Source organism: Oncorhynchus masou, unplaced genomic scaffold (assembly GCF_036934945.1).
Source record: "Oncorhynchus masou masou isolate Uvic2021 unplaced genomic scaffold, UVic_Omas_1.1 unplaced_scaffold_1129, whole genome shotgun sequence".
NCBI lineage: Eukaryota > Metazoa > Chordata > Actinopteri > Salmoniformes > Salmonidae > Oncorhynchus > Oncorhynchus masou.
The window spans coordinates 147,501-162,873 of NW_027001031.1; the positions used below are offsets into that span (position 1 = coordinate 147,501).

The window sequence follows — 15,373 nt, forward strand, 5'->3', positions numbered from 1 at the left end:
ATCCCGGGACACACACTGGCCCCCCAATGGTGGAACAAACTCCCTCACAACGCCAGGACAGCGGAGTCAATCACCACCTTCCGGAGACACCTGAAACCCCACCTCTTTAAGGAATACCTAGGATAGGATAAAGTAATCCTTCTCACCCCCCCCCTTAAATGATTTAGATGCACTATTGTAAAGTGGCTGTTCCACTGGATGTCATAAGGTGAATTCACCAATTTGTAAGTCGCTCTGGATAAGAGCGTCTGCCAAATGACTTAAATGTAAATGTATGTAAATGTAAATGTGTGTCCCATGTCACTGACGACCCTCCCGGCTCCGCCCAGAGTACGGCAGACAGAGTGGGAGGGGCGTCACAATGTGTGTGTCTCTGTGCGTCTCTGTGTGTCCTCTAGGCTGCATCGTTGGGTCAGGGCAGTCTGTGTAACCAGGCCATCATGCTGATCACTGACGGAGCCATGGAGGATTATGAGGAAGTGTTTCAGGAGTTCAACTGGCCAGAACGCAGGGTAACCAAGGTTACACACACACACACACACACAGAACGCATGGTAACCAAGGTTACACACACACAGAACGCAGGGTAACCAAGGTTACACACACACACAGAACGCAGGGTAACCAACGTTACACACACACACACACACACACACACACACACACACACAGAACGCATGGTAACCAAGGTTACACACACACAGAACGCAGGGTAACCAAGGTTACACACACACACAGAACGCAGGGTAACCAACGTTACACACACACACACACACACACACACACACACACACACAGAACGCAGGGTAACCAACGTTACACACACACACACACACACAGAACGCAGGGTAACCAACGTTACACACACACACACACACAGAACGCAGGGTAACCAACGTTACACACACACACACACACACACACACACACACAGAACGCAGGGTAACCAATGTTACACACACACACACACACAGAACGCAGGGTAACCAACGTTACACACACACACACACACACAGAACGCAGGGTAACCAACGTTACACACACACACACACACACACACACAGAACGCAGGGTAACAAACGTTACACACACACACACACACACACACACACACACAGAACTCAGGGTAACCAACGTTACACACACACACACACACACACAGAACGCAGGGTAACCAACGTTACACACACACACACAGAACGCAGGGTAACCAACGTTACACACACACACACACACACACAGAACGCAGGGTAACCAACGTTACACACACACACAGAACTCAGGGTAACCAACGTTACACACACACACACACACAGAACGCAGGGTAACCAACGTTACACACACACACACACACAGAACGCAGGGTAACCAACGTTACACACACACACACACACACACAGAACGCAGGGTAACCAACGTTACACACACACACACACACACACAGAACGCAGGGTAACCAACGTTACACACACACACACACAGAACTCAGGGTAACCAACGTTACACACACACACACGGCTCAGAAACCTCTTTCTCTTTTGGAGGGATGACGAGGTGACACTAAGACATGGGAGATATGACTAGGTGACACTAAGACAAGGGAGGGATGACTAGGGGACACTAAGACAAGGGAGGGATGACTAGGGGACACTAAGACAAGGGAGGGATGACTAGGGGACACTAAGACAAGGGAGGGATGACTAGGGGACACTAAGACAAGGGAGGGATGACTAGGGGACACTAAGACAAGGGAGGGATGACTAGGGGACACTAAGACAAGGGAGGGATGACTAGGGGACACTAAGACAAGGGAGGGATGACTAGGGGACACTAAGACAAGGGAGGGATGACTAGGGGACACTAAGACAAGGGAGGTATGACTAGGTGACACTAAGACATGGGAGATATGACTAGGTGACACTAAGACATGGGAGATATGACTAGGGGACACTAAGACATGGGAGGTATGACAAGGGAGGGATGACTAGGTGACACTAAGACATGGGAGGTATGACTAGGGGACACTAAGACAAGGGAGGGATGACTAGGGGACACTAAGACATGGGAGATATGAAAAGGTGACACTAAGACAAGGGAGGTATGACTAGGTGACACTAAGACAAGGGAGGTATGACTAGGTGACACTAAGACAAGAGAGGCCGAATACTTTCGCAAGGCACTGTATGACGAGGTGACACTAAGACAAGGGATGTATGACAAGGGAGGGATGACTAGGTGTCACTAAGACAAGGGAGGTATGACAAGGTGACACTAGGTGTTAAAAACAATTTGTCTTTTTCAGGTGCGTGTTTTTACTTACCTTATTGGTCGTGAGGTGACCTTCGCTGACACTGTGAAGTGGATTGCCTGCAACAATAAAGGTCATTATCTAATGTGCCCCTACAACCCACTGTAGCAGTAACCCTGTTCTACACCCCTACAACCCACTGTATAGCAGTAACCCTGTTCTACAACCCACTGTATAGCAGTAACCCTGTTCTACAACCCACTGTATAGCAGTAACCCTGTTCTACAACCCACTGTATAGCAGTAACCCTGTTCTACAACCCACTGTATAGCAGTAACCCTGTTCTACAACCCACTGTATAGCAGTAACCCTGTTCTACACCCCTACAACCCACTGTATAGCAGTAACCCTGTTCTACAACCCACTGTATAGAAGTAACCCTGTTCTACAACCCACTGTATAGCAGTAACCCTGTTCTACAACCCACTGTATAGCAGTAACCCTGTTCTACAACCCACTGTATAGCAGTAACCCTGTTCTACAACCCACTGTATAGCAGTAACCCTGTTCTACAACCCACTGTATAGCAGTAACCCTGTTCTACACCCCTACAACCCACTGTATAGCAGTAACCCTGTTCTACAACCCACTGTATAGCAGTAACCCTGTTCTACACCCCTACAACCCACTGTATAGCAATAACCCTGTTCTACAACCCACTGTATAGCAGTAACCCTGTTCTACAACCCACTGTATAGCAGTAACCCTGTTCTACAACCCACTGTATAGCACTAACCCTGTTCTACAACCCACTGTATAGCAGTAACCCTGTTCTACAACCCACTGTATAGCAGTGACCCTGTTCTACAACCCACTGTATAGAAGTAACCCTGTTCTACAACCCACTGTATAGCAGTAACCCTGTTCTACAACCCACTGTATAGCAGTAACCCTGTTCTACAACCCTACAACCCACTGTATAGCAGTAACACTGTTCTACAACCCACTGTATAGCAGTAACCCTGTTCTACAACCCTACAACCCACTGTATAGCAGTAACACTGTTCTACAACCCACTGTATAGCAGTAACCCTGTTCTACAACCCACTGTATAGCAGTAACCCTGTTCTACAACCCTACAACCCACTGTATAGCAGTAACACTGTTCTACAACCCACTGTATAGCAGTAACCCTGTTCTACAACCCACTGTATAGCAGTAACCCTGTTCTACACCCCTACAACCCACTGTATAGCAGTAACCCTGTTCTACAACCCACTGTATAGCAGTAACCCTGTTCTACAACCCACTGTATAGCAGTAACCCTGTTCTACAACCCACTGTATAGCAGTAACCCTGTTCTACAACCCACTGTATAGCAGTAACACTGTTCTACAACCCACTGTATAGCAGTAACCCAGTTCTGCACCCCTACAACCCACTGTATAGCAGTAACACTGTTCTACAACCCACTGTATAGCAGTAACCCTGTTCTACAACCCACTGTATAGCAGTAACCCTGTTCTACAACCCACTGTATAGCAGTAACCCTGTTCTACAACCCACTGTATAGAAGTAACCCTGTTCTACAACCCACTGTATAGAAGTAACCCTGTTCTACAACCCACTGTATAGCAGTAACCCTGTTCTACAACCCACTGTATAGCAGTAACCCTGTTCTACAACCCACTGTATAGCAGTAACCCTGTTCTACAACCCACTGTATAGCAGTAACCCTGTTCTACAACCCACTGTATAGCAGTAACCCTGTTCTACAACCCACTGAATGGCAGTAACAATGTTCAACAACACACTGTATAGCAGTAACCCTGTTCTACAACCCACTGTATAGCAGTAACCCTGTTCTACAACTCACTGTATAGCAGTAACACTGTTCTACAACCCACTGTATAGCAGTAACCCTGTTCTACAACCCACTGTATAGCAGTAACACTGTTCTACAACCCACTGTATAGCAGTAACCCTGTTCTACAACCCACTGTATAGCAGTAACCCTGTTCTACAACTCACTGTATAGCAGTAACCCTGTTCTACAACCCACTGTATAGCAGTAACCCTGTTCTACAACCCACTGTATAGCAGTAACCCTGTTCTACAACCCACTGTATAGCAGTAACCCTGTTCTACAACCCACTGTATAGCAGTAACCCTGTTCTACAACCCACTGTATAGCAGTAACCCAGTTCTGCACCCCTACAACCCACTGTATAGCAGTAACCCTGTTCTGCAACCCACTGTATAGCAGTGACCCTGTTCTACAACACACTGTATAGCAGTCACCCAGTTCTGCACCCCTACAACCCACTGTATAGCAGTAACACTGTTCTATAACCCACTGTATAGCAGTAACCCTGTTCTACAACCCACTGTATAGCAGTAACCCTGTTCTACAACCCACTGTATAGCAGTAACCCTGTTCTACAACCCACTGTATAGCACTAACCCTGTTCTACAACCCACTGTATAGCAGTAACCCTGTTCTACAACCCACTGTATAGCAGTAACCCTGTTCTACAGCCCTACAACCCACTGTATAGCAGTAACACTGTTCTACAACCCACTGTATAGCAGTAACCCTGTTCTACAACCCACTGTATAGCAGTAACCCTGTTCTACAACCCACTGTATAGCAGTAACCCTGTTCCACAACCCACTGTATAGCAGTAACCCTGTTCTACAACCCACTGTATAGAAGTAACCCTGTTCTACAACCCACTGTATAGCAGTAACCCTGTTCTACAACCCACTGTATAGCAGTAACCCTGTTCTACAACCCACTGTATAGCAGTAACCCTGTTCTACAACCCACTGTATAGCAGTAACCCTGTTCTACAACCCACTGTATAGCAGTAACCCTGTTCTACAACCCACTGTATAGCAGTAACCCTGTTCTACAACCCACTGTATAGCAGTAACCCTGTTCTGCACCCCTACAACCCACTGTATAGCAGTGACCCTGTTCTACAACCCACTGTATAGCAGTAACCCTGTTCTACACCCCTACAACCCACTGTATGGCAGTAACACTGTTCTACAACCCACTGTATAGCAGTAACCCTGTTCTACAACCCACTGTATAGCAGTAACCCTGTTCTACAACCCACTGTATAGCAGTAACCCTGTTCTACAACCCACTGTATAGCAGTAACCCTGTTCTACAACCCACTGTATAGCAGTAACCCAGTTCTACAACCCACTGTATAGCAGTAACCCAGTTCTACAACCCACTGTATAGCAGTAACCCTGTTCTACAACCCACTGTATAGCAGTAACCCTGTTCTACAACCCACTGTATAGCAGTAACCCTGTTCTACAACCCACTGTATAGAAGTAACCCTGTTCTACAACCCACTGTATAGCAGTAACCCTGTTCTACAACCCACTGTATAGCAGTAACCCTGTTCTACAACCCACTGTATAGCAGTAACCCTGTTCTACACCCCTACAACCCACTGTATAGCAGTAACCCTGTTCTACAACCCACTGTATAGCAGTAACCCTGTTCTTCAACCCACTGTATAGCAGTGACCCTGTTCTACAACCCACTGAATGGCAGTAACAATGTTCAACAACACACTGTATAGCAGTAACCCTGTTCTACAACCCACTGTATAGCAGTGACCCTGTTCTACAACCCACTGTATAGAAGTAACCCTGTTCTTCAACCCACTGTATAGCAGTAACCCTGTTCTACAACCCACTGTATAGCAGTAACCCTGTTCTACAACCCACTGTATAGCAGTAACCCTGTTCTACAACCCACTGAATGGCAGTAACAATGTTCAACAACACACTGTATAGCAGTAACCCTGTTCTACAACCCACTGTATAGCAGTAACCCTGTTCTACAACCCACTGTATAGCAGTAACCCTGTTCTACAACCCACTGTATAGCAGTAACCCTGTTCTACAACTCACTGTATAGCAGTAACCCTGTTCTACAACCCACTGTATAGCAGTAACCCTGTTCTACAACCCACTGTATAGCAGTGACCCTGTTCTACAACCCACTGTATAGCAGTAACCCTGTTCTGCACCCCTACAACCCACTGTATAGCAGTGACCCTGTTCTACAACCCACTGTATAGCAGTAACCCTGTTCTACAACCCACTCTATAGCAGTAACCCTGTTCTACACCCCTACAACCCACTGTATAGCAGTAACCCTGTTCTACAGCCCTACAACCCACTGTATAGCAGTAACACTGTTCTACAACCCACTGTATAGCAGTAACACTGTTCTACAACCCACTGTATAGCAGTAACCCTGTTCTACAACCCACTGTATAGCAGTAACCCTGTTCTACAACCCACTGTATAGCAGTGACCCTGTTCTACAACCCACTGTATAGCAGTAACCCTGTTCAACAACCCACTGTATAGCAGTAACCCTGTTCTACAACCCACTGTATAGCAGTGACCCTGTTCTACAACCCACTGTATAGCAGTAACCCTGTTCTACAACCCACTGTATAGCAGTGACCCTGTTCTACAACCCACTGTATAGCAGTAACCCTGTTCTGCACCCCTACAACCCACTGTATAGCAGTAACCCTGTTCTGCAACCCACTGTATAGCAGTGACCCTGTTCTACAACCCACTGTATAGCAGTAACCCAGTTCTGCACCCCTACAACCCACTGTATAGCAGTAACCCTGTTCTGCAACCCACTGTATAGCAGTGACCCTGTTCTACAACCCACTGTATAGCAGTAACCCAGTTCTGCACCCCTACAACCTACTGTATAGCAGTAACCCTGTTCTACAACCCACTGTATAGCAGTAACACTGTTCTACAACCCACTGTATAGCAGTAACCCTGTTCTACAACCCACTGTATAGCAGTAACCCTGTTCTACAACCCACTGTATAGCAGTAACCCTGTTCTACAACCCACTGTATAGCAGTAACCCAGTTCTGCACCCCTACAACCCACTGTATAGCAGTGACCCTGTTCTACAACCCACTGTATAGCAGTAACCCTGTTCTACAACCCACTGTATAGCAGTAACCCTGTTCTTCAACCCACTGTATAGCAGTGACCCTGTTCTACAACCCACTGAATGGCAGTAACAATGTTCAACAACACACTGTATAGCAGTAACCCTGTTCTACAACCCACTGTATTGCAGTGACCCTGTTCTACAACCCACTGTATAGCAGTAACCCTGTTCTTCAACCCACTGTATAGCAGTGACCCTGTTCTACAACCCACTGTATAGCAGTAACCCTGTTCTACAACCCACTGTATAGCAGTAACCCTGTTCTACAACCCACTGAATGGCAGTAACCCTGTTCTACAACCCACTGTATAGCAGTAACCCTGTTCTACAACCCACTGTATAGCAGTAACCCTGTTCTACAACTCACTGTATAGCAGTAACCCTGTTCTACAACCCACTGTATAGCAGTAACCCTGTTCTACAACCCACTGTATAGCAGTGACCCTGTTCTACAACCCACTGTATAGCAGTAACCCTGTTCTGCACCCCTACAACCCACTGTATAGCAGTGACCCTGTTCTACAACCCACTGTATAGCAGTAACCCTGTTCTACAACCCACTCTATAGCAGTAACCCTGTTCTACACCCCTACAACCCACTGTATAGCAGTAACCCTGTTCTACAGCCCTACAACCCACTGTATAGCAGTAACACTGTTCTACAACCCACTGTATAGCAGTAACACTGTTCTACAACCCACTGTATAGCAGTAACCCTGTTCTACAACCCACTGTATAGCAGTAACCCTGTTCTACAACCCACTGTATAGCAGTGACCCTGTTCTACAACCCACTGTATAGCAGTAACCCTGTTCTACAACCCACTGTATAGCAGTAACCCTGTTCTACAACCCACTGTATAGCAGTGACCCTGTTCTACAACCCACTGTATAGCAGTAACCCTGTTCTACAACCCACTGTATAGCAGTGACCCTGTTCTACAACCCACTGTATAGCAGTAACCCTGTTCTGCACCCCTACAACCCACTGTATAGCAGTAACCCTGTTCTGCAACCCACTGTATAGCAGTGACCCTGTTCTACAACCCACTGTATAGCAGTAACCCAGTTCTGCACCCCTACAACCCACTGTATAGCAGTAACCCTGTTCTGCAACCCACTGTATAGCAGTGACCCTGTTCTACAACCCACTGTATAGCAGTAACCCAGTTCTGCACCCCTACAACCCACTGTATAGCAGTAACCCTGTTCTACAACCCACTGTATAGCAGTAACACTGTTCTACAACCCACTGTATAGCAGTAACCCTGTTCTACAACCCACTGTATAGCAGTAACCCTGTTCTACAACCCACTGTATAGCAGTAACCCTGTTCTACAACCCACTGTATAGCAGTAACCCAGTTCTGCACCCCTACAACCCACTGTATAGCAGTGACCCTGTTCTACAACCCACTGTATAGCAGTAACCCTGTTCTGCAACCCACTGTATAGCAGTAACCCTGTTCTACAACCCACTGTATAGCAGTAACCCTGTTCTACAACCCACTGTATAGCAGTAACCCTGTTCTACAACCCACTGTATAGCAGTAACCCTGTTCTACAACCCACTGTATAGCAGTAACCCTGTTCTACACCCCTACAACCCACTGTATAGCAGTAACCCTGTTCTGCAACCCACTGTATAGCAGTAACCCTGTTCTACAACCCACTGTATAGCAGTAACCCTGTTCTGCAACCCACTGTATAGCAGTAACCCTGTTCTACAGCCCTACAACGCACTGTATAGCAGTAACCCTGTTCTACACCCCTACAACCCACTGTATAGCAGTAACCCTGTTCTGCAACCCACTGTATAGCAGTAACCCTGTTCTACAACCCACTGTATAGCAGTAACCCTGTTCTGCAACCCACTGTATAGCAGTAACCCTGTTCTACAGCCCTACAACCCACTGTATAGCAGTAACCCTGTTCTACAGCCCTACAACTCACTGTATAGCAGTAACCCTGTTCTACAACCCACTGTATAGCAGTGACCCTGTTCTACAACCCACTGTATAGCACTAACCCTGTTCTGCAACCCACTGTATAGCAGTAACCCTGTTCTACAGCCCTACAACCCACTGTATAGCACTAACCCTGTTCTACAACCCACTGTATAGCAGTGACCCTGTTCTACAACCCACTGTATAGCAGTAACCCTGTTCTGCACCCCTACAACCCACTGTATAGCAGTAACCCTGTTCTGCAACCCACTGTATAGCAGTGACCCTGTTCTACAACCCACTGTATAGCAGTAACCCAGTTCTGCACCCCTACAACCCACTGTATAGCAGTAACCCTGTTCTGCAACCCACTGTATAGCAGTGACCCTGTTCTACAACCCACTGTATATTAGTAACCCAGTTCTGCACCCCTACAACCCACTGTATAGCAGTAACCCTGTTCTACAACCCACTGTATAGCAGTAACACTGTTCTACAACCCACTGTATAGCAGTAACCCTGTTCTACAACCCACTGTATAGCAGTAACCCTGTTCTACAACCCACTGTATAGCAGTAACCCTGTTCTACAACCCACTGTATAGCAGTAACCCAGTTCTGCACCCCTACAACCCACTGTATAGCAGTGACCCTGTTCTACAACCCACTGTATAGCAGTAACCCTGTTCTGCAACCCACTGTATAGCAGTAACCCTGTTCTACAACCCACTGTATAGCAGTAACCCTGTTCTACAACCCACTGTATAGCAGTAACCCTGTTCTACAACCCACTGTATAGCAGTAACCCTGTTCTACAACCCACTGTATAGCAGTAACCCTGTTCTACACCCCTACAACCCACTGTATAGCAGTAACCCTGTTCTGCAACCCACTGTATAGCAGTAACCCTGTTCTACAACCCACTGTATAGCACTAACCCTGTTCTACAACCCACTGTATAGCAGTAACCCTGTTCTGCCGGTCTGTTTGCAGCGCTGCATCTTCTGTGACCATCCTGACCCAGTAGAACATGACCCCTCATCCTGACCCAGTAGAACATGACCCCTCATCCCGACCCAGTAGAACATGACCCCTCATCCTGACCCAGTAGAACATGACCCCTCATCCCGACCCAGTAGAACATGACCCCTCATCCCGACCCAGTAGAACATGACACCTCATCCTGACCCAGTCAAATGTGCTCTATAGGAATATATATATCCTCCCATCTGTATAATCACTGTATGTAATGAGACATAGAAACACAGTCCTCCCATCTGTATAATCACTGTATGTAATGAGACATTGTAACACAGTCCTCCCATCTGTATGTAATGAGACATTGTAACACTGTCCTCCCATCTGTATGTAGTGAGACATAGTAACACAGTCCTCCCATCTGTATGTAGTGAGACATAGTAACACAGTCTTCCCATCTGTATGTAATGAGACATAGTAACACAGTCCTCCCATCTGTATGTAGTGAGACATAGTAACACAGTCCTCCCATCTGTATAATCACTGTATGTAATGAGACATAGTAACACAGTCCTCCCATCTATATAATCACTGTATGTAGTGAGACATCGTAACACAGTCCTCCCATCTGTATGTAATGAGACATACTAACACAGTCCTCCCATCTATATAATCACTGTATGTAGTGAGACATCGTAACACAGTCCTCCCATCTGTATGTAATGAGACATAGTAACACAGTCCTCCCATCTGTATAATCACTGTATGTAGTGAGACATCGTAACACTGTCCTCCCATCTGTATGTAGTGAGACATAGTAACACAGTCCTCCCATCTGTATGTAGTGAGACATAGTAACACAGTCTTCCCATCTGTATGTAATGAGACATAGTAACACAGTCCTCCCATCTATATAATCACTGTATGTAGTGAGACATAGTAACACAGTCCTCCCATCTGTATGTAATGAGACATCGTAACACAGTCCTCCCATCTGTATAATCACTGTATGTAGTGAGACATCGTAACACAGTCCTCCCATCTGTATGTAATGAGACATAGTAACACAGTCCTCCCATCTGTATAATCACTGTATGTAGTGAGACATCGTAACACAGTCCTCCCATCTGTATGTAATGAGACATAGTAACACAGTCCTCCCATCTGTATAATCACTGTATGTAGTGAGACATCGTAACACAGTCCTCCCATCTGTATGTAATGAGACATAGTAACACAGTCCTCCCATCTGTATAATCACTGTATGTAATGAGACATAGTAACACAGTCCTCCCATCTGTATGTAATGAGACATAGTAACACAGTCCTCCCATCTGTATAATCACTGTATGTAGTGAGACATCGTAACACAGTCCTCCCATCTGTATGTAATGAGACATAGTAACACAGTCCTCCCATCTGTATAATCACTGTATGTAATGAGACATAGTAACACAGTCCTCCCATCTGTATGTAATGAGACATAGTAACACAGTCCTCCCATCTGTATAATCACTGTATGTAGTGAGACATCGTAACACAGTCCTCCCATCTGTATGTAATGAGACATAGTAACACAGTCCTCCCATCTGTATAATCACTGTATGTAGTGAGACATAGTAACACAGTCCTCCCATCTGTATGTAATGAGACATAGTAACACAGTCCTCCCATCTGTATAATCACTGTATGTAGTGAGACATAGTAACACAGTCCTCCCATCTGTATGTAGTGAGACATAGTAACACAGTCCTCCCATCTGTATAAACACTGTATGTAGTGAGACATAGTAACACAGTCCTCCCATCTGTATGTAATGAGACATAGTAACACAGTCCTCCCATCTGTATAAACACTGTATGTAGTGAGACATAGTAACACAGTCCTCCCATCTGTATGTAATGAGACATAGTAACACAGTCCTCCCATCTGTATAAACCCTGTATGTAATGAGACATAGTAACACAGTCCTCCCATCTGTATAATCCCTGTATGTAGTGAGACATAGTAACACAGTCCTCCCATCTGTATGTAATGAGACATAGTAACACAGTCCTCCCATCTGTATAATCACTGTATGTAGTGAGACATCGTAACACAGTCCTCCCATCTGTATAATCACTGTATGTAGTGAGACATAGTAACACAGTCATCCCATCTGTATGTAATGAGACATAGTAACACAGTCCTCCCATCTGTATGTAATGAGACATAGTAACACAGTCCTCCCATCTGTATAAACACTGTATGTAGTGAGACATAGTAACACAGTCCTCCCATCTGTATGTAATGAGACATAGTAACACAGTCCTCCCATCTGTATGTAATGAGACATAGTAACACAGTCCTCCCATCTGTATAAACACTGTATGTAGTGAGACATAGTAACACAGTCCTCCCATCTGTATGTAATGAGACATAGTAACACAGTCCTCCCATCTGTATAATCACTGTATGTAGTGAGACATCGTAACACAGTCCTCCCATCTGTATGTAATGAGACATAGTAACACAGTCCTCCCATCTGTATAATCACTGTATGTAGTGAGACATCGTAACACAGTCCTCCCATCTGTATGTAATGAGACATAGTAACACAGTCCTCCCATCTGTATAATCACTGTATGTAGTGAGACATGGTAACACAGTCCTCCCATCTGTATAAACACTGTATGTAGTGAGACATAGTAACACAGTCCTCCCATCTGTATGTAATGAGACATAGTAACACAGTCCTCCCATCTGTATGTAATGAGACATAGTAACACAGTCCTCCCATCTGTATGTAATGAGACATAGTAACACAGTCCTCCCATCTGTATAATCACTGTATGTAGTGAGACATCGTAACACAGTCCTCCCATCTGTATGTAATGAGACATAGTAACACAGTCCTCCCATCTGTATGTAGTGAGACATAGTAACACAGTCCTCCCATCTGTATGTAATGAGACATAGTAACACAGTCCTCCCATCTGTATAATCACTGTATGTAGTGAGACATAGTAACACAGTCCTCCCATCTGTATGTAGTGAGACATAGTAACACAGTCCTTCACTCTTCAATCCCAATGACTGGGACAGGAGGGCTTAATGAAGTGTTGTTATAACTGGTTTATCCCCTGTAAGCCTGAACACCACTCTACCCTGTACTACAACACTACACTGTCTGAATCCTTTTCATTATGTGACCGCTGTGAATCTACACTCAGTCTGGATACTCCACCAATACCACAGTGATAGATCATTAATCATGTGTGTGCGGTAGAGAGAGATTATGGCTGTGTTTGCATACTCTGGGCTGGAAAAAAGAGGGAGAATAAATGGTCAGGATTAGCTGTGCTAATAGCTGTGCTGCCCTCCTGTGGACGGTGAGGATAATGCACCCCACTAATAATCATCTTAACATGTGGACTGAGCTCAACACAAACACCCACTTATCACTGTCAATTATACCCCAAAGCCCATCTGCTAATGCAGCTCTGTGTGTGTGTGTGTGTGTGTGTGTGTGTGTGTGTGTGTGTGTGTGTGTGTGTGTGTGTGTGTGTGTGTGTGTGTGTGTGTGTGTGTGTATTGTCATATACCCTGTATACCTTGTCCCATACAGGTTACTACACACACGTCTCCACGCTGGCCGATGTTCAGGAGAATGTCATGGAGTACCTTCACGTTCTGAGTCGACCAATGGTCATCAACCATGATCATGACATCATCTGGACAGAGGCTTACATGGACAGTGCGGTGAGATTCTCTCTCTCTCTCTCTCTTTCTGACCCTCTCACTGTCTGGCATTCTGTCTCTCTCCCGGTCTCTCTCTTTGTCTCTCTCAATTCAATTCAATTCAAGGGCTTTATTGGCATGGGAAACATGTGTTAACATTGCCAAAGCAAGTAAGATAGATAATATATAAAGTGAAATAAACAATAAAAATTAACAGTAGACATCACACATACAGAAGTTTCAAAACAATAAAGACATTACAAATGTCATATTATATATATACAGTGTTTTTACATGTACAAATGGTTAAGGACACAAGATAAAATAAATGAGCATAGATATGGGTTTATTTACAAAGGTGCGTGTTCTTCACTGGTTGCCCTTTTCTCGTGGCAACAGGTCACAAATCTTGCTGCTCTGATGGCACACTGTGGAATTTCACCCAGTAGATATGGGAGTTTTTCAAAATTGGATTTGTTTTCGAATTCTTTGTGGATCTGTGTAATCTGAGGGAAATATGTCTCTCTAATATGGTCATACATTGGGCAGGAGGTTAGGAAGTGCAGCTCAGTTTCCACCTCATTTTGTGGGCAGTGGGCACATAGCCTGTCTTCTCTTGATAGCCATGTCTGCCTACGGCGGCCTTTCTCAATAGCAAGGCTATGCTCTCTATCTCTCTCTCTCTTTCTCTCTCTCTCTCTCTCTCTCTTTCTCTGTATCTCATTCTGATCTGTTTCTCTGTTTGTCTTCATCTGTATATTGTTTTATCTTATGTCTCCATTTCCATGTCTTCTATTCTGTTGTTTGTCTGTTCTCTCCTTCTCATCTGTGTCTTGTTCTCTCACTCTTCCACTCTCTCTCTATCTCTCTCTCTTTCACTCTGTCTCATTCACTCACTCACTCACTCACTCACTCACTCACTCACTCCCTCACTCACTCACTCACTCACTCACTCACTCACTCACTCACTCACTCACTCACTCACTCCCTCACTCCGCCAGCTGCCCAACACAGCAGAGGTAAAGTCTGGGCTCTGTTCTTTAGAGATGTTTAGTAGACGTCTGATAGAAAGTGTTCACTAGCTGCTTAGCTTTTCACATGTAGCTGTTAGAAAATAGCTATTGTATTGTAGAACTAGATCATGTTGGAGCTCTCCATTTCATTGTACTGTGTACTCTACGCTGTATCCTGTCCATATGACGAATAAACTTGAATTGGCTAGATGTGTTTATAGTGTCAGACACCAACTAGTCTTCCTCTGTACCTGACAGTAGATGTGTTTATAGTGTCAGACACTAGTCTTCCTCTGTACCTGACAGTAGATGTGTTTATAGTGTCAGACACTAGTCTTCCTCTGTACCTGACAGTAGATGTGTTTATAGTGTCAGACACTAGTCTTCCTCTGTACCTGACAGTAGATGTGTTTATAGTGTCTGACACTAACTAGTCTTCCTCTGTACC

General features: G+C 45.2%; 1 pseudogene; it reads left to right on the top strand.

The window, feature by feature from the left end:
- LOC135529320 (voltage-dependent calcium channel subunit alpha-2/delta-4-like) overlaps positions 1–15,373 on the top strand; it is a 102,755-nt pseudogene that overhangs the window by 47,051 nt on the left and 40,331 nt on the right.